The 26,212-nt window shown below is 42.3% G+C and overlaps 1 protein-coding gene across 1 annotated transcript in view; it reads left to right on the top strand.

Annotated features, from left to right (window-relative positions):
- diaph2 (diaphanous-related formin 2) overlaps positions 1-26,212 on the top strand; it is an 824,520-nt gene that overhangs the window by 320,547 nt on the left and 477,761 nt on the right. The gene's annotated exons all lie outside the window — the stretch shown is intronic.

Raw genomic sequence — 26,212 nt, 5'->3', positions numbered from 1 at the left:
TGTGTGTGTGTGTGTGTGTGTGTGTGTGTGTGTGTGTGTGTGTGTGTGTGTGTGTGTGTGTGTGTGTGTGTGTGTGTGTGTGTGTGTGTGTGTCAGCTGAGGACAGTCATGGTTTGCTTTGCTGCCTTTTCCAGTCCAGTAGGCCAGTGCTCCGTGGGGGGCACCGAGGCGGGTGTGGGGTGGCAGGGCGGGGGGGGGGGGGGTGTTTGAGAGGGTTCTCTTCCAAGGAAAGCTCTGGGAGTTCTCTCTCTATCCCGGCCAGTTTGTCTCTCAGACACAACAACAACCAGGGCTACACAGCTACCTAAACTTGCTGATGAATTACACAAGCATTCTGGTGTGAGTTTGCTTTTTGGGGGCCGGAAGAGGTTGTTGCGCGCGCAACACGGCGGGCTGGGGAGAGGGGATGGCTGTTGATGTATTCCTCCCACGACAATTTGAGTGTTTTCCACTATCCTCTGACAGCGTCAGCCTCTAATTCTAGCAGCGACGGGGAAAGGCCGGGGGTGGGGGGGGAAGTCAGAGTCCTGTCAAGCCACACAAACTACAGCACAGTCAAAACCTCAAGCTCAAGTCAAGACTGTGTGTGTGTGTGTGGTTACAGCTACCCAGGAGCCCCTGACTCTTCCCATATCCCCACCGTCTGTTTGGACACCACCAGTCAGCCCACGAGCAGCCTCTCTCTCTCTCTCTCTCTCTCTCTCTCGCCACGCTGTCTTCTTCTTCTCCTGCCAGCCCCCAGGACCGGCACAACAAGACTCATCTATTCTCTCTCTCTCTCTACGCCGTGAAATAACCCATTAAGACCTGAGGTTCCGATTCCTACAAAATGTCTTCTAAATCCCAACAGTATTCTGAAGAAAAAAAAAACGTATGTTTCTATATCAGTGGTGCTCAAACATTTTTCATGTCAAGGACCCCCCCAAAATGATGTGTATTTGACCGCCGACCCCCCATCTCAAAATAGTTTGTTCTAGGGACCCCCCCAGAAGCAAAGATTTGAGATAAAAAATGTTCGCTTTAAAATAATAAACATTCAAAGATTTGATAAATAAATATATATATTCAAAGATTTGCACAAATTTTCACGATAAAAAAAAAAATAGCAGATCTACAAGCTCGTAGCGCGGCACTCGGTGCCGCGCTACGAGCTTGTATATCTGCTATTTTTGAATAGCCCAAAGTTTAAAATAATGCTTTTTTTTTTTTTGCTCAAATAAACAAAAATAATGACACAGATGCGTTCCAGGTCTTAATGGGATAAACAGCAATTTTGCCTCGGCAGCCTTGAGGTGATTTGTCGGCGTAATACAGATGGAGAGGATGTGAGAAAGGATGTTGTATGGGCTTAATGAAGCGGTCGGGATAGGCCTGGGAGTCATGTCACACTTTTTCTCTCTCCTCTCTCTCCTCCTCCACTGCAGGGGGACAAGACTGGTGGTAGACACGCTTTTCTTTTAATAACTCCACCACCATGTGACACCTCTGTACCGCGCGGCTCATGTCTCAGGGAAGAAAAAAACGCATTAATCAAACCACCTTTAAAGAAACCCTGCCGTCCCATTTTTTGGGTGTGTTGTTGTTACAGGCGGAAACGTTCAGAGATTTTGTAGCACGACATATTGTGAGCTTGAAGGATATTGTTGCCGTTGACGCCGTAGTATGAAACTAAGGCTTTAGTGCTTAAAGACGGGGTGCCGTGATTTTCAGTGATTTTCTCCCCCCCTAAAATATGATCATCAGGTATTATGGTTATACTGGGAGGAAGATTTTGTTCAAAAAAGTGTACAGAAAGTGTTATAATTACGTCTATCTGTGGACACGCCTCCAGTTCATTAAGTATACCTGCTTCTCACCTTAGCACCTCCCACCTGAACCAGTCCCCTCCGCCTCCTCCCTACAAGACCACCCACCTGTCCTAGTCCCCCCTCCTCCTCCTCATGCCCACACCTGTTGTGTTATGACAATGAGGGGCTAGGGTATATTTCTACTGCGTCATCAAAGCGCTGTTTTTCTATTGGCACGTTTGACCCTCAAGGTTTCAGCCTCCAGGAAGAAATTCAAAAATAGTCAGAGAAGACATAAAAACACCATAAAAACACCACCAGGGGGCTTAATGAAGTTCTATCAACCTCATAGACACATGAAAAACAGAAAAAGTGCAAAACCATGGCACCGCACCTCTTTAAAGAGTTGATTAAATATGAAATGTATATCTAGATTCATATATATTTAGCCAACCAACAACTAGAATTGAGTATCTTGTACTAGTAATACTATGACTAACAATAATGATAACAATAACTATATTTAAGCCTCTGTTCTGTGGAATGCTTGTGATATGGAGAAAGATAGTCCACCGTAGAATGAAATGACAAGATAACGTTTTTTTCCCCCTGTCACATATAGCTGCTAATTAAAATCACAGCTTCAGATGGCTGATGCTGTACATTATGTGTTCACTGCAAACAGTAATTAACAGTATCTGTTTGTAGACGCACTACACCACACTCTGTGTGCGTACGTGTGTACGCACACCGTATATAAATAGACATTATGTACTGTATAATCAGTATATATATATATATATATAGATACAGTATATCGTCTCTGTCGAGTGGAAACCTCATATGTTCAAAACTGTTACTTTTCAGGATTTAAATTCAAAAGTAGCAGATCTACAAGCTCGAAAAGCGCCGCGTTTCGAGCTTGTAGATCTGCTACTTTTGATGCTTTTGGGTGGTTCTCAACCGGTGGTCCGGGGACCACCAGCGGTCCTTGAGGGGGTTCCAGGGGGTCCCCAGCCAAACGAATAGTTAGGAACCAAGTTGACCCTCATGTGTCCGTAACTCTGAGAGTGTACAAATGGAACCAAATGGACCCGTCAGAGTTAAATGAACGCTAATGATGATGATACGGTGTAGATTGGGGACCCCCAAGAAATCAAAATGGTCGAGTCCCTGCATGGCATATCTTTTCAAATGGGGGTCCGTGGGCTAATAATGTGTCAATTTGGGGGTCCCTGACGCGAAAAAGATTGAAAACCACTGAATTAGGGAATGAATTTACTGTATACAGTATAAAGAGAGAGAAACAGAGAGAGAGAGGTTCAACTCATATCTACGTTTCCTCTTAGATGTATTTTTTTAAAATTCATGTTCGCACCCATTAAACGAAAGAAAGAGTTCTTATAGATAGTCCACTTCCCCCGCTGGCTGGCTGGCGGGGGGGGGGGTACGGGGTAGGAATTCATGATCCAGCGTTTCCCCCTGGGAATTACATTGGCTGGATTCCTATCAATTACCCCCGCAGCCTCTCTTCACTGAATCAGCGCTTTTCCCCCCTCTATTGTAGAAACAGGACATGATTTGCTCATGAATGAAAAATGCTGTTTAATGTTTGATATCTAAAACTCTCTTTCCTCCCCCCCCCCCCACACTTTTCTCTCGCTGCCTGTTGGTGTTAAAAGTCGATGGGAAGGCCTTTGATGTAGATGGCATTTGCAGAAAGAAAAGACAGCCACCCCCCCCCACCACCACTTATTTCACACAATTCTTCCTGTAAGAGGCGTTTAAACACATATCATCCGGATGTAATGTACCTTGATGTTAACCACTTACTGTACGCCCTACAGTTGTATGGTTCGTTGTATGACGAGCAGCGAAATAAATTGCAGATCTACAAGCTCACGACACATCACAAATCAACGCGTCGTGAGCTTGTAGATCTGCTATTTTCATTATTTTCTAAACGTGTTTAAAATGTTTGACCCATAGTGTTGGACAGCTATCTATTGACATTGTTCATATGGTCTTTTTTTTGTTTTTGTTTTTTTCTTTTATCCCACGATTTCTGTAACCCATTTTTTCACCCAGTGCCAATTATCTAAGTAATCCTGGGCGCTACACTCCCTCTGCCAGCCTTGGGAGAGCCTATAGAGCAGAGCTCATGCCTCCTTCAATGCATGATGGTGGAAACCTCATTATGTCCAAAAAAAAAATCAGGATTAAAATTCAAAGATGGCAAAAGTAGAAGATGTTCTTATTTTCTTTGTGGATCTGCTACTATTGATGCCTTTGTGTGACGCTGTGACGATCAAGTAGGGTGTTAATTTACGGGAAAAAAACACTCAGAATATGGAGATAAGAGGTTTCTCCTCGACATCGACGATATTCATCAGAAACCAAGTGGACTGGATGGTATCGCTGTCTCTCGCCTTCTAGTGCAGCGAGAGAGAGAGAGAGAGGGCGAGCAGAGCTGGCTGGATCTGGTCTCGTGCAGTACAGTACAGCATGTGGTCTATGTAGACACAGGCCATAAATCCTTTGTGCTGATCTGACATAAGAGTCACAGTTAGAAAGCTCTTTCATTTGTCTTCAAAATTGGCACGCTTATTTATTTATTTTTTTGGCATGGTGGTGTTTCGGTGGCCCCCGTGCTTTGAAGGGATGTTTGTGCCTCATTTTCGTCCAGTGGCCCTCCCCCCTCCCCTGATATTTATTAAGCACACTTTTGGGGGACTAGCCAGTCAGTGCACGCTGGTGAAAGATGAGGCAAGCAGGTGTAAGTGTCCTCCCTGAAGAGCTGCCCTCCTCCGGTGCAAAGAAGAAGAAGCTTTTGTTAACCCTTTAAGACCGGGGGACGCATCTGTGTAACCACTTTATCCATATTTTATACTTTTGGCTATTCAAAAATAGCAGATAAACAAGCTCATAGCGCGGCACCGAGTGTTTTTTTTTGTGCAAATCTTTGAATATATATCTATAAAGAAATTGTTTTTTACTCAAATCTTTGCTTCTGGTGGTCCATGGAACAATTTCTTTTGAGATGGGGGTCCGCAGCCAAATACATATCGTTGTGGGGCTCCTTGACACTGACATTGATATTATAGCAACATAAGTGTTTCAGAAAACTGTTTTAAACTGATTTAGAAGACATTTGTAGAATCCCCAGAAGCAATAACATTTTAGCTAGAAATGCTTGCTTTAAATATATATATATATTCAAAGATTTGCACAAAATTGCTCACGATTTTTCAAAAATAGCAGATCTACAAGCTCATAGCGCTGCACTCGGTGCCGCGCTATGAGCTTGTATATCTGCTATTTTTGAATAGCCCAAAGAAATCTAAAAATGACACACAGATGCGTTCTCAGGTCTTAAAGAGTTAACACTCTGCGTTCCCTGGGAATCTTACTCGTTACAATCGAGTAAAAAAAAAAAAGATGAAAAAAATACAAGAAAGAAAGAAAGAGAAGAATAATGTTTTCATGGAGCCCCCGTACGTCAGCCCCCACACTTTACATGCTTATTGCACTCGGAGGCCTTGGAAACAAACTCAGACTAGGAGGCTGTCATCTCCCCTGCTGATTTTATGAGTCCCGCAGTTTAATGAGTTTTTTTTTACCAAGAATAGGAAATGATAATCAACAGGGATTTTCACTCCGCGCTTCCCATCTCTCTCTTAAGATAATTTATGTTATTCATATAATCTACATTTGGTTATTCATGTGATATTCTCTTGGACGGTTCTTTTGGCCTGAGTGTACATGTAGAAAAAAAGAACCGGCGGATTTCTTTTTTTTGCTTTTGGCTTGGAGGTAATAGTGCTCTATGCACAGACAGCAGCCATATTGGAAAGAAATTGGGCTACTTCTGACTTCCTTAAGATCCTTCCCTGGTGATGCTGATTAACACATTACCTGCCAAAAACGGACATGTCCGTCTTTTAAAATACACCCGTTTACCGCCATGTCCGTCTTTTCTTGAAAAAGTCCACACAGAACCAGAGATATCGCGCTATCCAAAGATTTACTGCTCCATTCACTCCCTGGTTAACTTAAAAATCCTGTATATCGGCTCCTGTGTACTTTTTTTTTTTTACCATGTATTTTTGGGTGAAACATGATTTTTCCAACTGGCTGCAATTATGGAACAGATTACCGCGATCGGATTTTTTTTTTTCAAGTCCTTGTCTAATCAAGTTATGCCAACAAAACAGAACATATCCCAGTTTGTGGTTATTTGGATGGGGGTTGTACATTTGATTTCCTGGCACTCTTATTTAATAGATTTGTTTTCTTGGCACTCTTTATTTACTCGCCTGCCAGGCTGCCAATCACTTGGCTTGCTTGCATGGCCCTGTTGTTGGTTGACGCGGGTTCACGCCACTGACTGTGATCTTGCACTGGGTTCAGTCACTCTGGATAAGCGAGCATCTGGCGAACGCCTAAATTAGAAATTGTATCTGACACGAGAAGGCGTAAGGCCCATCGTGCGATTGAGAGGTTTGAACTTTCCGTTTTGGTAGCCTATACTGAATGCATTACAGTTGTACATCTCATCGGTCGTTTTATCTTTGCTGTTGTTTGTCCTTGAATACGGCTAAAACCAAGTGTCTTTTTTGTATTAAGAAAAAAACCTACTATGGCCCTTTTATTCTATCAGCTACTGGCCTTTTACACAAACTGGGACTGTCACTATATGTGGATGTGATATGCTGCTCTCCATTTTTCTTTATTCCTTGCTGTTCTTCTTCTGATGGTTCTGGTGACAATGACAGCAGTGACGTCTGTCACTTTATTATTACATGACTCTCAGGCTAGTAGGACGTTTTAAGATGGTCAATATATATTGTACTTCTTAACCCATTTAGATTTGAGCTAAAAAGCATTATTTTACACTTTGGGCTATTCAAAAATAGCAGATATACAAGCTCATAGCGCGGCACCGAGTGCCGCGCTATGAGCTTGCAGATCTGCTATTTTTGAAAAATCGTGAAAATGTGTGCAAATCTTTGAATACATATATTTTTTTAAAGCGAACATTTTTAACTCAAATCGTTGCTTCTGGGGGGTCCCTGGAACAAAACATTTTGATGGGGGTCCGCGGCCAAATACATATCATTTTGGGGGTCCTTGACATGAAAAAGATTGAGCACCACTGATATAGAAACATACGTTTTTCAGAATACTGTTGAGATTTAGGAGACATGTAGAATCGGCTTCAGGTCTCAATGGGTTAAGATGGTCAATATATATTGTACTTCTTAAGGTACTGTAGGTGTCTAGCCCTTCTCTGGGACAACAACCATCCCTGTGTTTCATACTGTACTTCCAGTTGCAGTAGAAACATAGTATTGTTATTATTTAAAGCAACAGTATCGGCCATCTAAAGCTGGGACTTTAATTAGCAGCTATATGTGGTGCTGTAGCGTCACTGTGGGGCAGAAACCGTGTATATATGTTTCACCGTTTCTATTTTCATGAATTGATGCCGTATTAGTCTACATTACAGCGTTGCGTATAGCGAAAATAGCTAAGCTACAAGTCACAACATGTCAACAGGGTTGCCAGATCTGCTTATTATAATTTCCCTGCAAGATTTTTATTTGAAAATAGCCGATCTACAAGCTTACAACGCGTCGCAAGCTTGTAGATCTGCTATTTTCAAATAGCTGATGTAACCCTAACTCTAACCCTATGTTAAAGTGCTCATGCGGCCCATAGTCGCTTCTTTTGGGCTGGTTTTCCTAGACCTGGTTGCTTGTTTCTCTCACAGAATCTGGCAACACAACATGTCAACACATCAATGCATTGTGAGCTTGTAGATCTGCAATGTTAACTATTTGTAGCCTTTTGTACATTTTTACTATACAATGACATGCCCAAAATAGGGACACCAGGTTTAAAGTTGTTGTAAGTCTGTCTGGATTTTATAATTGAACCAATAACACACACAGCTTGTGACTAAATAATAACTACACTGGATCCAAGAATAGACCATTATTCACACGGCGGACATTTTTGAAAATGGCAAACCCCGTTGCCGTGGAAACCGGGGTGGCATTTCATGAACTGCAAAAAATAGCAATATGGCCACCGTGTGAATATGGTCCATTGCATTGGTTCTCAAAGTGGGGTCCGGGGACCCCCAGGGGTCCTTGAGAGAGTTCCAGGGGGTCCCCAGCTAAATGATAGATTAGGCACCAAATGGACCCTTATGGCTCTGTAACTCTGAGAGTGTACAAATGGAACCACTCTCAGAGTTACATTGACATAGATTTTACAATATAAATTGCGGTCCAAGTGATTTAAATGCCATTAAATGGGGGTCTGTAGCCCTAATGCATGTCAAACTAGGGGGTCCTTGAAATTAAAATGGTTGAGAATCACTGCTAGAGCCGTAAAAAAAATCCTTCTCTTATGGGGGTCCCTGACTTATCTTTTCAAATGGGGGTCCGCGGGCTAATAAGTGTCAATTTGGGGTTCCTTGACATGAAAAAGTTTGAGAACCACTGGTCTATTGGAACACAGGTAAAATAAATGGTTTTCCCTGAAAAGTAACGTTTTTGGACGTACAGATACAAGGGCAGTAGTAAAGGTAAAACCAATGTCCAGCCGACTGTAGTAAGACCCTCTGCACTTGAATGGATCCTCCATCCATCTGGGGTCTTCAGGACGGGGAGGGAGGAGAGGGGAAGGCCAGCTCTCGCCTGACCCTAAAGTGAGCTGCATCAGCTGGACCCGCAGGTCATCCATAGGCTCACCCCCCCCAATCCCTCTCTATTGCTCATCCCTCCCACGCAACCACGAGAGTGGGGCCGCCTGAAGCCTAATTTATGCACCGTCGCACAACGGTACCGCGTGCCCAGTGGCGTGCACAGACATTATACTTTATACATTATACTTATACACATTATACTTTTTTTTGTTTACTTGGTCTGCTCTTTTTTCCCTCTACACCTATACCTCTTTGCCAAAAAATAGCCGATCTACAAGCCCACAACGCCTCGCAGCGCGAGGCATTGTGGGCTTGTAGATCTGCTATTTTTGGCTAAAGTTCTCCTCAGAAAAGGGATGCTAGGTTTCGAGTGGTTATGGTAAAAAGAAAAATCATATCACATAAAGATTTGGCGGATCCCCTGTAGTAACTCTGGGGACCCCCTAGGGGTCCCGGACCCCCTGTTGAAGACCCCTGCTGTAAACTGCAAAAAAAAAACTTTTTTTTTTCTTCTTCAAAAGGGCACTTCTGGTCAAGAGGGCAAAGGGCAGGTGCTCTAGCACCACCAAGAGTCTATCTCTGCACGTCCCTGCGTGTGCCACCCCCCCCCCAAAAAAAAGTATAAATCGGGCTTGAGTCGATAGTTCCTCCAGCCCCCCCCCGCCCCCTTTGCTGCATCCTCAGAAGCGCGTTGCTCCCCAGTAACCTCTCTGTCTGTGTCAGACCTTGGCTCAGGCGCTCTGCTGTGGCGAACATTCAAGTCTCCCCCCGTGTGCACTTTCTATTTGCTCTGCCTTATTTAAATGGCCCCTGCAGAGCAACTCGGACGCTTCGTTGTGTTGTTCCTTCACCCCCCCTCGCCCCCCCCAACCCACACACTCCACCCATCTCGACGCTCGCTTTTCCCTATTCTCTTTCCCTCTATACTCTTTCCTGCTTTCGCTCGGCTGCATCACTCCTTTTTATTATTATGGTTATTTTCCTTCAACTTGGCTTTATCCGTCTCTCTTTTTTTTTTGCTTTGCCCTCTCCTCCTCCTCCCATCACTTGGCTTTATCAATCAGCGGGTCGTGCTTGTGTACCACACTGGGGATCAAATCAGACTCACTTCTGGATCGTGTGTGTGTGTGTGTGTGTGTGTGTGTGTGTGTGTGCGTGTGCGTGCGTGTGTAGCCATGGCCTGCTGCATTTTTTTAAAGGCAATTCATTCAGCTGTAGCCCAGTGGTTCAATTTGAGAGGAGATTGATGTCGGCATACTTCACACCCCCTCTCCTCCTAAAATGTGTCCTCCATCACCCATGCGTACGGACAAAGGGCATATGCCGTCTCGTAATGATGACATGGCCCGGCTCCTCAGGAGCTGTTTACTATAGCTTTTCAACAGAAACAAACAAGCAAACAAAGTCAGTCAGTGAGTGTGAAGTAACTTGGAAACATAACTTTAACCCTGCACTCGCAATTCGTATAATGAACACACTATAACCCAGCATTAAAGCTGGGTTAAAGCCCGGATTTGAACCTGGTTTCCTGCGCTAAGTGCTGACATTTTTTTACCATTGAGCTAATAGAGACAGCCTGCTTGCTCAGGGGATAAATTGAACCGTGACCATCGGGTCAAAAATTCGTGTTAGATCCTGTGTCTAGGCAAGACATGACCTTTGGCACTATCTAAATGTCTCAATATAAGAGCAGGGAGACACAATACAACCACCCCAATTGTAGTTGTATTGTATTAACACATTGAGTGCCAATCGCGTAGATCTAACCTACTTAATTGGGGTTGCCAGTCGCGTAGATCTATGCGAAGTGGTCTTTTTTTCTTTTTTTTTTACTCGCAGGTTCACATTTCATTGTAGGCCTCGTTCGCCACGACACATTTCATCGTAGCACCACCGGAAACGGAAATGATCCATATCCGGAGATTTTCGTTCTCGTCCGCCTCCATTCTAAAGCGGAATCCAAATCTCCATTTTCTCGGTTGTTGTTTTTCTCATCGCTTCAAGATGGCGGATCGCAGATCGAAACAGTCTTCGCTGGGCGTCTCACACAGATCCCCTGTGTGTTTACAAACAGTTGAACGCGCGATTTTAACGGATTTAGCGAGGTCTGTGGTGACGTGAAAAAAAAACAAATAACAACAATAAATAGCAGATCTGCAAGCTCACAATGACGTCACCTTGTGACTCGTGATCTGGTGTAGATAGGCTAGTCCTGTGACGCCATTATGCTGCTATCATTATAAAAAAAATATATCTTGGAAGTAGTGGAACATTTTGAATAATTTTTAATCAAACCTTCTCTTCTGGGGGTCCCTGACACAACACATTTTGAGATGGGGGGGGGGGGCAAATACTGTACGTGTCAATTTGCGGGGTCCTTGACAAGGAAAAGTTTGAGAACCAGCTGTCCTAGAGCAGTGGTTCACAACCTTTTCAGGTTGTGATGCCCCAAAATAATCATATTTTGCGAGGCGTTGTGAGCTTGTAGATCTGATATTTTCACAATTGTTGCCTCTTTCTTATTTTATTTGACAATTTGCCCAATGTTGGACCGTTTTTTATAACATAGTTTGTTGATTACTTTTGATGCAGTAATGGTCTTTTCTTTATTTATTTTTTTATTAAAAAGGTCTTAAAAGTCCTTAAATTGTCACTTCACTGTCATCTGGGGACCCCCGCAAAATCATGTGGGGACCCCCGCCCTGGGAGTCCCGACCCACAGGTTGAGAACCACTGTCCTAGAGGCATGGCACACTTGAGAGTATAGCTGAGAGAGAGAGAGAGAGAGTATAGCTGTCAGCCCACAGCCAGCCCCCTGTTCTCTCTGGCAGGGGGGCCGTCTCTCTACAGAGAGAGAGAGAGAGAGACAGAGCACTAAAAGTAAGATGTATGCAAATGATTGGCCTGTCAGATGCCCCGACCAGGGGCTGAAGTCTGCTCCTCTGAGCAGGGTCACTGCATGGCCCCCAACCCCTCCCCCCACCCCTAGCATTCCTTTGTGCTAATCACACCCAGGCTGCAAACTGAACGGCTTCAGCCCAGCGGTGGAGAGTGACTGTGTGTGTGTGTGTGTGTGTGTGTGTGTGTGTGTGTGTGTGTGTGTGTGTGTGTGTGTGTGTGTGTGTGTGTGTGTGTGTGTGTGTGTGATGTGTGTGTGGGTGTGGGTGTGGGTGTGTGTGTGTGTGTGTGTGTGCGCGTGTGTGTGCGTGTGTCAGTGGTGGAAAGTAACTAAGTGCATTTACTTAAGTACTGTACTTAAGTACAATTTTGAGGTATTTATACTTTACTTGAGTGTTTCCAATTTCCAGTACTTTTACTTCTACTCCACTACATCTCAGAGGCAGCTATTGTACTTTTACCACTCCACTACATTTATTTGAAAACTTTAGTTACTTTGCAGATCATTATTACATTATAAAACATACATTAACCACTTTAGCCCTATGTTATACCTCGGCTATTTGAAAATAGCAGATCTACAAGCTCACAACGCGTCGCGATGCGACGCGTTGTGAGCTTGTAGATCGGCTATTTTCAAACGTTTTAGTACTTTAAGTACATTTTGATACCAATCCTTTTGTACTTTTACTAAAGTACATTTTTAATTCCAGACTTATACTTGTAACAGATTGCTTCTACATTGCAGTATTGATACTTTCACTTAAGTAAAACATTTGAGTACTTTTTCTGTGCGTGTGTGTGTGTGTGTGTGCGTGCGTGCGTGCGTGTATGTGTGCACGCTCGTGTGTGTGTGCGTTGCAGAAAGAGAGAGAGAGAGAGAGATGGGGTGAGCTACCGTATTGGCTTATTATTAGTCAGAACTGCTGGGCTCTGGCAAGTTGCTTTTAAGTCCCTGTTGTAAATATCACAGATTTTTTTTTTTACTTTGTTTTCGAGACTCACCCCAAACAAGCAGTACAATAGTTTTTCCACCACTCCACCAGTGTTTGGCATATTTTAAATAAGTCCCTGCAGGTCATGTGTGATAGTTGCTATTGTTCTTTTAATTAACAACCCGAGAGGCTAAGTTTAAACTTAGCTGTGAATATAAGCTCTCTCTCTCTCTCTCTCTTGCTTGTCGCGGCGGGTAGAAGTACTTTCTGTGTGGAGCGCTAATGAGGAGGTTGACTTTTGTTAGAAAATGTATTTTTGCCCAAATCTGGGTGAAGACGATGGTTCTGTTCATAGCCTGATCTACAAGCCCACACACAACACACCGCGATGCGACACGTTGCGAGCTTGTAGATCTGCCATTTTGAAATATCTTTAAAACAAATCGTGTATGTGTACTTTTACTTTTGGTGCTGTAATTTTCACCCACACAATTATATGGTTGTGTGGTTTTCATTGTGTTGCTGATGTCTGAGTTGGGGGGGGGGGGGTCCTTGGGTACCTTCGGGCTGGTCGGTGACATCATTGAAAGTAGGCTTTTTTTTTTCCCTGCTCCCATCCAGGGTTGCCAGATCTGCTTATTTTAATTTCCCCGCAAGATTTTATTTGAAAATAGCCGATCTACAAGCTCACAACGCGTCGCATCGCGACGCGTTGTGAGCTTGTAGATCTGCCATTTTCAAATAGCTGATGTACTGTATATGTTAAAGGGCTCATGTGGCCCATAGTCGCTTCTTTTGGGCTGGTTTTCCTAGACCCGGTTGCTTGTTTCTCTCACATAATCTGGCAACACTGCTCCAATCCCTGGTTTTTGGATGATTAGTGGGTGATTGGGTGATTTTCTTTCACCCGACGTTAGTGATAGAGAATAAAACAAATCGTGCGGGCTCTCCCACAGTTATCAGTCACGTATAGGGAGACTGTGCCCTCACTGGACATTTTGATGGGAAGTCTTTTTTTATTGGAATATATTATATTGGGTCAAATATACCCAACGTTATGTGATAATATTCAACGTTATTGTTCTAGGGTTAAAGGAATAGTTCACCCAAAACATTACTTATTTTCTATCAATTACACAACCCATAAAGCCTTGAATTTATGGAGATTTTTTAGTTTTTGACGCATTCCTGAGCCAATAATTTGATGATTGTACCTATTTCTGGTAGGAGACTCAAAGTGACTCCTTTGAGTCTCCTACTGCATACATTAGCATCTTTCCACCGGTAATCAAATTATTAGCTTAGGGATGCGACAAAAACAAAAAAATCTCCATGAATTCAATACTTCATGGAGTGTGTGATTGATAGAAAATACATATTTTTTGGGGTGAACTACTCCTTTAAGTACATTGTGTGGCCAATACTTTGGTACTTTTACTTAAGTAACACATCTGAGTACTTCTTCCCACCGCTGTGTTGCTTGCACACGCCCAGCAGTGCCTCAATCCCTGCTACAAAGCTTCAGCAGTGGGTCCGGTAATGACCCTGCCTGCGGTGGCAGTAATGATGGAAGCAGCAGGGGGGGGGTTATCCGGGGCAGGACGCCCCCACATAACACACACACACACGGACACCCCTCCACAATAAGTCCCTTAATAACTGGCAAGGCCGGGGCTGACCCCGGTCTGCCTGATCAAATATTCCCCCTCGCCTGGTCAGCTGACCTCGCAGCAACATAAAACACATGACCGCTGCGACCTCTGACCGCTGTGTGAGCGCTAGCTACACGCGGCGCTAACGTTTCCAAGGCTGTTAGCTAGGTGCGCCATGCGTGTGCAGTGGTGTAAAGTAACTTAAGTGCATTTACTCAAGTACTGTACTTGTAAGTACAATTTTGAGGTACTTTTACTTTACCGGAGACGAGTATTTCCAATTGCCTATACTTTTACTTCTACTCCACTACATCTCAGAGGCAAATATTGTACTTTTACTCCACTACAATTATTTGAAAACTTTAGTTACTAGTTTCTCTGGACATTATAAGTTATTACGTTCTAAAACATACATTAACCACTTTAGCCCTATTTTATACAGAGGCTATTTGAAAATAGCCGATCTACAAGCTCACAACGCGTCGCACCGCGACGCGTTGTGAGCTTGTAGATCTGCTGTTTTCAAACATTTTAGTGCTCTTACTTTTGGTACTTTAAGTACATTTTGATACCAATACTTCTGTACTTTCACTCAAGTCAATTTTGAATTCCGGACTTTTCCTTGTAACAGAGTACTTCTACATTGCAGTATTGATACTCTTACTTAAGTAACACATTTGAGTACTTTTTTCCACCACCGTGTGTGTGTGTGTGTGTGCATGCATGCGGCTCCGGGGTGGGGGGGTGGTGGTGGGGTGGGGGACATCCGGTAACGACAGCCCGCGCTCCGAGCGTTTTTAATCCGGAGATGTGATGTATTAATTCACTAACAATATGTCTCGTTAATAGAAATCTTTTTGAAAGGCCTTGTTGCTCTGGAAGACACGCATCCCAAGACTGCCGTCAGAGAGCCTTCGCTTCGCCTCCGCTCACGATGTAATAAAGGCTTTTTGGCTAATGACTTTAAGCTCAGCTCAATACACTGGCACTCACTGTGGGATTGATCCATCCGTCTGTCTTGTATTAACCCATCGAGACCCGGGGAACTCATCTGTGTGTCATTTTTAAGATTTCCTAGGCTATTCAAAAATAGCAGATCTACAAGATTGTAGCGCTATTTTTTTTGAAAAATCATGTTTTTTTTTGTCTCGCAAATCTTGGAATATATATATATATAGATCTGTAAAGCAAACGTTTTTAACTCAAATCTTTTCTTCTGGGGGATTCTACAAATGTCTTCTAAATCCTAACACAAATCCTAAGGAAAAAACGTACGTCGCTATAATATCAGTGGTTTTCAAACGTTTTCATGTCAAGGACTCCAAAACTATATATTTGGACCACCATCCATCTCAAAATAGGTTGTTCCAGGGACCCCCCCCAGAAGCAAATATTTGAGTAAAAAGAAAATCGCTTTAAAAAAAAATATTTATATTCAAAGATTTGCACAGATTTTTCAAAAAAATAGCAGATCTACAAGCTCATAGCGCGGCACTCGGTGCCGCGCTATGAGCTTGTATATCTGCTATTTTTTGAAAAAGCCAAAGAAATCCAAGAAATGACACGGATGCGTTCCAGGTCTTAATGGGTTAATAGCGGCTATGTGTGCTCTGCGGGTGATGAGCCTTTGATATATGCTGTGTTAAGACGTTCGGTGGCTCCGGCTACATGGGCTCGTACCCCTGCTTCTTCCCCCCGGAGGACATCTTGTCTGTTCATTACTGATGGCGTTTAGCTTCCTTTTTCCCCTTTTCCTCCTCACCCTGTCATTGCGTCCCCTCACTCCCTCACTCCTCCTTATCTCCTATTTGCTTCCCTCCTCTCCTTTGGACCTCTCCCTGACCATCTGGAGCTCAGAAGCAACCTCATACAAGCATGCACACACACACACACACACGCACACGCACGCGCGCGCACACGCACGCACGCACGCACGCACGCACGCACGCACGCACGCACGCACGCACGCACGCACGCACGCACGCACTCGTAACAGCCGTGCCTCTCATTGAAACAAGATTGCATGTGTTTTTTTGGCACATCATGGAGTTTTTTCATAAACCCACCTTATTGTCTGTGAAAGGAGGGCTGCTCCCCTCGGGATGCTGTTTTGTTAACCTATTAAGACCTGGAACTGTCATTTTTAGATTTGAGCTAAAAAAGCATTATTTTACACTTTGGGCTATTCAAAAATAGCAGATATACAAGCTCATAGCGCGGCACCGAGTGCCGCGCTACGAGCTTGTAGATCTGCTGTTTTTGAAAAATCGTGAAAATGTGTGCAAATCTTTGAATACATATATATTTTTAAAGAGAACATTTTTTACCCAAATCTTTGCTTCTGGGGGTCCCTGGAACAAAATATTTTGAGATGGGGGTCTGCGGCCAAATGCATATAATTGTGGGGGTCCTTGACATGAAAAATATTGAACACCACTGATATAGAAACATACGTTTTTCCAGAAAAATGCAGAGATTTAGGAGACATGTAGAATCAGCTTCAGGTCTCAATGGGTTAACCCAAGAAGACCTTCGCTCTTTTGTAGTAAATTAGCGCATTTAGCATTAAATGTCCATTATTATTTTCACTGCAAGCCAGAGGATATTATCCCCCCTTTTTATACCCAGACAACAAAAGAGAGAAGCTCTCAGATGGAGCCGTTTTCCCTCATTTTCAGAAGTGGAGCCATTTTTTCTAATTGCTTGCGCAGGCAGGGGACATTCGTCTCAATAAAACACTAAGCACCCTGATGTTCGTGTCTCCCTGTTTGGGGTGGCCAGCCCACTGTGCATGTCTCAGGGTCAGCCCGTTGTTCTTGCTCATCCCTGTGCCTTTTTTAATATATCGCATATGCATGGAAATTAGGCCTTTAAATATTAATGACATGTAATTGGTTTATTGTACATTAGTGGAACTATGGGGATGATGAGAGGGTTAGAGAGAGAAAGAGGGAGAGAGTTTCCCCCTCTCATTCTTACTTCATATTGCCTCGCCGCGATGTCCCACTGATTTTAATCTTCTCGTCTCAAATGAGAACCATTTTAGCTATCACGGTGCACTTTAACCCATTAACCCATTGAGACCTGAAGCCGATTCTGCATGTCTCCTAAATCTCAACAGTTTTCTGAAAATGTATGTTTCTATATCAGTGGTGCTCAATCTTTTTCATGTCAAGGACCCCAAAAGTATATGTATTTGGCCACCGACCCCCATCAAAATATGTTGTTCCAGGGACCCCCCAGAAGCAAAGATTTGAGTTAAAAATGTTCGCTTTAAAAATATTTATATTCAAAGATTTGCACACATTTTCACGATGTTTCAAAAATAGCAGATCTACAAGCTCGTAGCGCGGCACTCGGTGCCGCGCTATGAGCTTGTATATCTGCTATTTTTGAATAGCCCAAAGTGTTAAATAATGCTTTTTAGCTCAAATCTAAAAATGACACAGTTCCAGGTCTTAATGGTTTAAGACCTGGAACGCATCTGTGTAATTTTTAACTCAAATCTTTGCTTCTGGGGGTCCCTGGAACAACATTTTTTGAGATGGGGTCGGCGGCCAAATACCTATCATTTTCGTTGTAGATCTGCTATTTTCAGAGCGCAACACCTGAGCGCAACCAAACATAAAATGACTTGAATGACTTGACATGAATGTCTTTTAGTTCTACTGGATCTCTTCTCTCACTCGTCCCTCACTAACATTTTAGTTTGAGAACCACTCATATAGAAACCTACGTTTTTTCAGAATTCTGTTGGGATTTTAGAAGACATTCGTTTGTAGATTCGGCTTCAGGTCTTAAAGGGTTAAGTTTGGTCCTCCAAATATTAGCTCACATTGATACCTGGGTCTTAGTGCCTCCCAAGCCTGCACCCTGCTAATTCTTATGTGCCTTTATAGGTATACCCTGCAACGCTCATAGAGAGCCGTCTCCACATATAAATACCAACCCCGGCCCCCCATCTCAGACACACACTTTTTGTATTGCCTTTGGCTGGCTTAGTTTTAGCTAACACAGCGTTTTAATTACAATATATTGTATTCTCTTTTCCATCCCGTCTCAAGCCGACCTTTGGAACTCTTGTTTTTCCACCCATTTGACCCGTTACAGTTACAGACCCTTAAGGGTCCATTTGGACCCCCGGTGGTCCCTGGATCCCGACGTTTGAGAATCCAGTGATATAATAGATTATGGGCCCTATCTTGGGCGCCGCCTTACCCATTAACCCTAAACTTATTAGCTATTTTTTAACTATTTTTAAAAAACATTTTCAAATAGTTCAATTAGTTAGTAAAAAAAAAGGCAAAGAAGTTTAGGGGTATAAGGGGTAAGGCAGCTCCCAAGGGCCCGTCGTGTCTAGACAGTTGCCATTCACTCATAATCATGTTGCTCTACAATGCTTTGACTTGTATTGTTGTTGTTGAATATCTAGCATTCTGCCCCATTGTGCGCAGCAGAGCTCTGTTTTTATTTTTTAATGTTTTTTGTCCGAGTTCTATAATTGGTTTGAGAATATTGTCCTCGCAAGAATGCATAACCTCACATTGTGCGGCGGCAGCATACATACTGACTATTGATAAGGAGAGAGGGGGGGAAAAAATCCCTCAAACTAAAGCACACCCCCGTACCTCAGAATCCATTTTCATAAAGTTCACTCTTTGACAGTCCTGTGAAGTAAGTCCTTCTTTTTCATCGATAATCCATTAAGACGGGGAACGAATCTGTGTCATTTTAAGATTTCTTTGGGCTATTTAAAAAATAGCAGATATACAAGCTCATAGCGCGGCACCGATTGCCGCGCTATGAGCTTGTGGATCTGCTATTTTTGAACAATCGTGTACAATGTGTGCAAATCTTCGAATATTTGTGTTTTTTTTAAGCGAACATTTGTAACTCAAATATTTGCTTCTGGGTGATTCTACAAGTGTCTTCTATATCCTAGCTTTTTTCATGTCAAGGACCACCCAAAATGCTGTTCCAGGGACCCCCCAGAAAAAAAGATTTGAGTAAAAAAAAATCGCTTTAAAAAATACATATATATTCAAAGATTTGCACACATTTTCATGATTTAAAAAAAAAAATGCGTGTAAAATAATGCTTTTTAGCTCAAATAAAAAAATGACACAGATGCGTTCCAGGTCTAAAACGGTTAAATAGAATCTTAAAGTTGTTGTGGAGGGTGTGCACAGCATGCGTCGCTGTATTCCGCCGCCGTACTCGAGGCTTGATGTGTCGAAAGAGTTGTACGTACCTCGCTTTGTTCGTTATCGGTTCATTTGTCATTTGATACGTTGTGAATAATAAACCCCTGAGCCTCTCAGAATTATTCATATCATTGTAATAAGGCTCCCCGGGAGAAGTACAGTATAAGAAGAACACTGAGGTACGGAGATGGCGGCGGTAGTATTTTTTTTTAAAACTCCAGGATACCTTTCACCGTCCGTCTCTCTGCATGTGGTGTGTTTGTGCATGTGTTGCAGTGTTGATTTTGACAGCAAATTTTGATTCGGTTTTAGTCGTAGTCTTTTGAGTCAAATTCCATTTAGTTTTAGCGATATTTGAGTCATCTGAAATGTTTTAGTTTTTGTCTAGTTTTAGTCGACTAAATATCATGAGATTTTAGTCGACTAAATCTACAGTTGATTTAGTCGACTATGATGTGTTTCGGCGGTGCCTTGATGGCGTCGTAATGGCTGATTTTGCACTTGGTTGCGTGCTGAAAATAGCCGATCTACAAGCTCTACGATCTACGAGCTTGTAGATCTGCTATTTTCAGAGCGCAACACCTGAGCGCAACCAAACATAAAATGACTTGTCTTTTAGTTCTACTGAATCTCTTCTCTCACTCGTCCCTATCTAACATTTTAGTCTAGTTTTTATTTGACGAAATTGTCAATATATTTAGTCTTAGTTTTAGTCATCGTAGCTTAGTTTTTTTCTTTTCGTTTTTATTTAGTTTTCGACGAAATCAACACTGATGGGTTGTATTGGTGCATGTGTTGTATTGGTGCATGGGTGTATTCATCTGGATGTACAGCAGAGGTCTTCAACAGGGGGTCCGGGACCCCTAGGGGGTCCTCAGAGTTACTACAGGGGGTCCGCCAAATCTGTATGTGATTTGTACATTAACCACTTCACCCAAACATCCCTATTCTGAGGAGAACTTTAGCCAAAAATAGCAGATCTACAAGCACACAACGCCTCGCGCTGCGAGGCGTTGTGCGCTTGTAGATCTGATATTTTTGGCAAAGTGGTTTGGTATAGGGGGGAAAAGAGCAGACTAAGTACAGAGTGAAAGGTCAGGTTTACTAAGTATTGCTTAAGTACATGGTTAAATGTCTGGAAATACACATTATCATGAATCCAACATGATAGTGCTGTGAAACAAGTCTATGAAGCTGCCTATGAAATCTATGAAAAAATAAATATTTTACACAATATATAATGGGGGTCCCTGCTTTATCTCGCTCTCAGCCAAGGGGTCCTTGGCCTGAAAACGTTGAAGACCCCTGGTGTACAGTATATTAGTCCTTATTGGTGGGATCTTTGTTTTTCTATAGCATCCAGACCTGTAAGGGGCCACTTTGGTCCTTGGTTGGTGGTCCCTGGACCGTACGATGAGAATCAGTGTCTTAACTTGATAGGATTGCCGCTTTGCATTGAAACAGTGTCATGTTACAGGATAGAACCCCAGTGGAGCCTCATTATCTCCCTTCCCCACCCTTGATCCCGGAGAGCACAACACACAGTGCATATCTAATCCACCTCCCAGGGAGCTCAGATATATGATAATGTCCCGTTCTTAGTAGGGGGGCACGTGTTGGCGCTTCACTGTGTGTGTGTGTGTGTGTGTGTGTGTGTGTGTGTGTGTGTGTGTGTGTGTGTGTGTGTGTGTGTGTGTGTGTGTGTGTGTGTGTGTGTGTGTGTGTGTGTGTGTGTGTGTGTGTGTGTGTGTGTGTGTCTGTGTCGACTGTGATAAGTGAAGGTACATTCATCTGACATGTACTTACGCAGTGGTGTACTGTAAAGTAACTAAGTACATTTACATGTAAGTACTGTACTTAAGTACAATTTTGAGATATTTGTTCTTTACTTGAGTATCTCCAATTTCCAATACTTTTACTTCTACTCCACTACATCTCAGAGGCAAATATTGTACTTTTACTCCACTACAATTATTTGAAAATTTTAGTTACTAGTTACTTTGCAGATGTAAATTATGACGTTATATAGAACATACATTAACCACTTTAGCCCTATTTTATACCTAGGCTATTTGCAAATAGCAGATCTACAAGCTCACAACGCGTCGCATCGCGACGCGTTGTGGGCTTGTAGATCGGCTATTTTCAAATATTTAGTACTTTTACTTTTGGTACTTTAAGTACATTTTGATGCCAATAATTTTGGATTTTTATTTGTAACAGAGTATTTTTATATTGCAGTATTGGTACTTTTACTTAAGTAAATTATTTGAGTACTTTTTCCACCACTGTGTACTTGATCAACTGATATTCTGCTTCTTCTGTCAAACTGATGGTAGATTGACTCATGATAGACCAGACCTGGGTTTAACCACTCAAGTTTGTTTTTTAGTTTTTAAATAGCAGATCTACAAGCTCACAACACATCACATCGCAATGTGATATAGGCTTGGAGATCTATTATTATATATTTTTTTGAGTTTTAGGATTTTTAGGGGGACGAAATCTTCACCTGGAATGACACGCCCAGTACAATTATTTAATCCAGTACAATTATATGAAAACTTTAGTTACTTTATTTATCTTGTATATAATGTTTTTTAATAATATACAAGGTAATTAGTTACAAAAGTTTAAATAATTGTAGTGGAGTAAAAGTACAATGTTCGCCTCTGAGATGTAGTGGAGTAGAAGTAAAAGTATTGAAAATTGAAAATAAAAGTAAAAATACCTCAACATTGTACTTAAGTACAGTACTTGATTGAGTACATGCATTTAGTCTATTCGGTTGCCTTGTAAACCTCATGTCCTAGTGTGTTTTAGTCTGACAGTGTACGAACGAAAACAATGTTTACGTTTAGCCTCAAGAAGGAGACGAGCCTTTAATGCCACTCTGTGTGTTTCCTCCTGCGCTTCCATAATGGCAGCTCTTACTCAACTCCATTCGCATTGATTCAATTACACTCTTGACACTGTATTAGCAACCGTTACCGCTCTGTTTTCACTCTCTGTGCGCCGGGTATTAATTTCAGGGCCCAATAGCTTTTGTTCTACTTAACTCTTTAAGACCGGGAACGCATCTGTGTGTCATTTTTAGATTTCTTTGGGATATTCAAAAATAGCAGATATACAAGCTCATGCCGCGCTATGAGCTATGAAGTTGTGCAATTTTTTAAAACTTTTTTTAAAACTTTTTTAACTCAAATCTTTGCTTCTGGGGATTCTACAAATGTCTTCGAAATCCTACAGTTTCTTTTAGAAAAACGTATGTTTCTATATCAGTGGCTCTCAAACATTTTCATGTCAAGGACCCCCAACGTTATATGTATTTGGCCACCGACCCCCATCTCAAAATGTTTTGTTCCAGGAAGAACAGAATCAAAGATTTGAGTTAAAAATGTTCGCTTTAAAATAATATATATTCAAAGATTTGCACACATTTTCACGATTTTTTCAAAAATAGCAGATCTACAAGCTCATAGCGCGGCACTCGGTGCCGCGCTACGAGCTTGTATATCTGCTATTTTTGAATAGCCAAAGTGTAAAATAATGCTTTTTTAGCTCAAATCCAAAAATGACACAGATGCGTTCGCGGTCTCAAAGGGTTAAACCACGGCTCGTATTGTAGACTCTGTTTGCTTTTCAAACTGCTCCGGTTCAACCACCCGCTGTTAGTTCATAACATCCTCTTAAATGAGATCGAAACACAAACAGTCGGACGCGCTGCTGTTTACAGAAACCGTCGGTCGTAATTGCCAAAATGTTGTACTCGAATCTAGATCGTAACACTTCTTCTCTCTTAGTCCGACCTCGCCAAATTTACATGGGGTCCACCACCTGCGCTCTCGCAATTTCCACACAGATAAAAAGAAAAACCTTGCGCCAGTCCTGTTGCTCTCCCAGCACTAACCCTGACACGGCACTCTTAACACATCGGGTGCCAGCATTTTTTCATAACAACTTACCGTGGGTGCCAGCATTCTCCCCATTGACTGTGCTTTGCTGTTTAAAGCTTCCGCGTGCGTTACAAGCAAATCCACGCAAAAAAAAGCATCGATTCATGTTGTGCCATGAGCCTGGCTACAGGCTGGAACCATAACATTTCCCTCGCGAGTTACAACGGGGGGGGGTCGCGCATCGCGCATGACCGGTTTTCCCCACAGGAAACAGATTCGGAGATATAGGCGTTTCAAAGTAGGAAATAGACAGGAAGCGGATGGGATTAATTTTTTTCGGTGAGCGATCTGGCACTTACTTCGCAGGATTACAATGGGTGCTCCCAGAGCTGCTCTAGCCCCGCCCGCGCGGAGAAAAACAAAAAAAAAAAAAAAAAGACTAAACTCACGGTTCAGACCGTGTTCGGCACCGGAGCGCTACTATGTAAACACACGGTTCAGACCGTGTTCGGCACCTGATGTGTTAAGTCTGCCAAGTCTGGGGTGACTTGTTATCATGTTTAATTTGTTTTTCAGCCTCTTTGGTGGAATTGGTTTGAGCTCACCAGGGGGGGTCGCACTCTGTGGCAGCAATCTGATCAGGATTCTTTTTTTTTCTGTTGGAGTTTGTGCTATAGACAGATAAACAAACCCGAGCACTCAACCCGTGATCAAGATGGTTGCCTTGGAATACTCAGAGGTTCAGCCCACAGTGAGACAGACTGAGTGAACTAGACAGCAAAGGTTGAGATGAGAGGCGGGGGGGGGGGGGTTGAGGCTCGGCGGAAATCTGTGAAGCACACTTTTTTTTTCTCCCTTTCCTCTCGGTTGAGATGAGGCGATCAGCCAGACTGGTCTGATTATTGGAATTGTATTTCCAAAGACTTTTTCAGGCATCAGGGGTATAAAAAAAAAAACATTTTCTCTGCAAAAGGAGTTCACATCACCAAGTTAAAACTTCTGTTTTGATTGGTTTGATCTTTTTTTTCCTCCCCCAAATATCCTCTCTGACGTCTGTGAGAGTTACGCATGAGCGGAAAAAAGGCGCCACAGAACCCGGGGGGGGGGGGGGGTCTGGAGAGATGGTGTTGTCAGGGAGAGTGCATGGGAGATCTGCTGCGGATCAGAGGGGGTAAGAGAGAGAGAGAGAGACCCGACGTCAGGAGTGAGACATGGTGTTAGGGTTTTTCCAGGGCACATGCGATACAGACAGAGAGAGGAGCGGTTTTAACCCTTTAAGACCGGGAATGCATCTGTGTCATTTTAAGATTTCTTTGGCTATATAAAAAATAGCAGATCTACAAGCTCGTAGCACGGCACTCGGCTTGTAGATCTGCTATTTATTTATTTTTAATCGTGAAAATGTGTGCAAATCTTTTGTTTGAATATATATATACTTTTTTTTAAAGCGAAAGTTTTTAACTCAAATCTTTGCTTCTGGGGATTTTACAAATGTCTTCTAAATCCTAAAAGTTTTTTTTTCTTTTCTTTTTTTTGTTTACTTATGTTGCTATATTATCAATGGTTTTCAAACTTTTGTCATGTCAAGGACCCCCAAAATAATATGTATTTGTCCGCGGACCCCCTCCCATCTAAAACATATTTTGTTCCAGGGACCCCCAGAAGCAAAGATTTGAGTTAAAAATGTATATAAAAGATTTGCACACATTTTTACGATTTTTCTAAAAATAGCGGCACGGCAGACATGGCGCGGCACTCGGTGCCACGCCATGAGCTTGTAGATCTGCTATTTTTGAATAGCCCAAAGAAATCTAAAAATGACACACGGGATGCGTTCCCGGTCTTAAAGGGTTAAAGCCCCTCCGTCGGCTGTCCGGAAGACTGAGCACCTCACCGTGGGGGGGGCACACATCCTCTCTCTCTCTCTCTCTCTCTCTCTCTCTCTCTCTCTCTCTCTCTCTCTCTCTCTCTCTCTCCATTGCACTTTTAACAGCTACACTCCTATGGAGTTACATTTGTGTCTTTATTAACCAAACAAAAGAAAAATATTTGAGAGAGAAAAAATATAAACAGAGCAAAGAATAGTTTTGAATGAAAACAAAATAAAACAGCAAGCAAAGAATTATAATTAGTAAGCAAAGGAAATTATATAAAAAGAACAAAAACATTTTTTTCATTAAAACAAATTAAAAACGCAATCAAAAAAAGTATTTGCAAGCAAAAAAATATAAGACTTGAAAGAAAAGAAAAAAAAATTGAGAACAAAACTTTTAAAATTCAAGAGTAAAAAAATAAGGAAAACTGTTCCACTGTACTACATAAAACAAAATACTTAGTAAAATGTTTGGGTAATAAAATGTGTTGTGCTAAATAACATGTTTTTAATGTTTTTTTTCCTTGTTTGCCAATGAAAGTTTTTTTTTTCTGATTGCAAAACGTCTTCTCTCTCAAAACCTAAGTCTTTGGTCTCGATTCTTTTTTTCTCTCTCTCGGATTTTTTTGTGTGAGGGGTTGAAGTTCAGAAGGCGTGTCCTACGCTGAAAAGATGTAAGACACCTCTCCATTGGTCACTCGGAGTCTGAGTGACAGCGCCTCCCTTCCTTATGTAGTTTGTTGAATGCAGGGATGGAGGTGTGTTACGGCCAGCACTGTTTTTTGATTGATTGAAATATTAGCAGTTTGCCAAAAAAAACAAACAAACATGAAAGTACAGTTTAATGCAAGGTCAGCTAAGAGGATTTAAACCCAAGAAAGCCTATGACTTGTTTCCATTAGGGTCCTTCCTACTGAATTCATAGAGACATTTATGACAGACAGTATATACACTACTATGCAAAACATCATAAAAACAAAACATAAATATATGTACAGTAAACAGTTTGAGTAAACAGATTTATGGAATACTTTATTAACAGTAGGATACAGAGGTACGATTTTTACAATGATGTTATAAGGATAACACACAAAGGCTTGTTTCCATTGTGGTCCTCTGGGACTGAGGTCAGAGCTCCATCCCAACTCTGGGCGCTACACTATTGAGCATTTTAGGCTATTAGCAATTCAGATGATTCCCTAATGCTAGGTTTCTGTTCTACTTACAGTTTGTGATCTGTATTTAAAATTGC

This window comes from Gymnoscopelus microlampas, assembly GCF_963454915.1.
Source record: "Gymnoscopelus microlampas genome assembly, chromosome: 18".
NCBI lineage: Eukaryota > Metazoa > Chordata > Actinopteri > Myctophiformes > Myctophidae > Gymnoscopelus > Gymnoscopelus microlampas.
Note: the sequence above shows the minus strand (reverse complement) of the source record. Positions and strands in the feature narration are given on the sequence as shown.